This window comes from Chrysochloris asiatica, unplaced genomic scaffold (assembly GCF_000296735.1).
Source record: "Chrysochloris asiatica unplaced genomic scaffold, ChrAsi1.0 scaffold00008, whole genome shotgun sequence".
NCBI lineage: Eukaryota > Metazoa > Chordata > Mammalia > Afrosoricida > Chrysochloridae > Chrysochloris > Chrysochloris asiatica.
In genome coordinates this window covers 18,943,966-18,945,180 of record NW_006408526.1, presented here as the reverse complement: position 1 = coordinate 18,945,180, position 1,215 = coordinate 18,943,966, and positions in this window count along the sequence as shown.

The following is a 1,215-nucleotide window of genomic DNA, read 5'->3' as shown; positions in this document are numbered from 1 at the left end:
GGATTATTTGATCAGCATACAGATTGAATAAGTATGGTGAAAACATAAAACCCTGGCAGACACCTTTCCTGATTCTAAATTATTCAGTATCCCTTTGTTCTGTTCTAAAAACTGACTCTTGTTCTATGTACCGGTTCCTCGTGAGTACAATGAAGTAGAATTCCGATTCTTCATGATATTATCTATAGTTTGTTATAATCTATACAGTCGAATACCTTTGAATAATCAATAAAGCACAAGTAAACATCTTACTGATATTCTCTGCTTTCAACCAAGATCAATGATGATAACCCCAGCTCCATGTCCTCTTCTGAATCTGGCTAGAATTTCTGGCAGCAACCTGTAGATATACAGGTTATAATATATAATTATCTTCAGCAAAATTTAACTTGGATGTGATATTAATGACACTGCACAATGATTTTTGCAACCTATTGGGTTTCCTTTCTTTGGAATAGATACAAATAGGGATCATTTGCAATCCTGGCCAAATAGCTGTCTCAGGGCGTAGGTGGGCACATAACCCAGAATCAATCAACATCTCTTTAGATACTGAGAAAGAACAGGTCTTTTGGGAAAGCCTGTTGTTGTCAAAGTTCACTTTGACCACCTTTTATAGAGAGCCTACCAGAGAAGAAAACCATCAAGGTAAAAAAAAACAGTCAAGAGAAGGTGACGACAGTTCTGTGTAATCATTTGGAACTGTCTGTGCTTCTCATGAAAAAGTTAATATAGTATCTTTTTTATAAATCATTCTGTCTATGTTTCCTTAAGGTTTCATTTCCCCTCTTGGGAATGTGTCATAGTCTGCACAGCCTTGTAACTCCCCAAATGAAACAGAATAATGAGAGGCAAGTACTACTGAAAAAAACTTACTAAAAGAAGTCTCATGAAACCTATTCTTTTTCTAAGTGGGGTCTCAAACAAAAAAAATTAGAAAGACTAATTTTCCAAAACAAGACCAGGTAACTAGAAAGAAACAGTACAGGGAACCCCAGTCACAGTCGGGGGTACATGGGGTAAATGAACAAATCTCTTCAATCACTGCTTTCAATACTTCTATAATAATTATCTAAAGCTGTTCTTAATTAGACTCAATTATGGGATTAGTTTGAGTTATATTATGAAGCATTGATTTACAGAATACAACCACTGACGGCCTAGGTGCTGAGCATAGTAAATGTGTTAAAACCTTGTATTAAAAAAAAAAAAAAA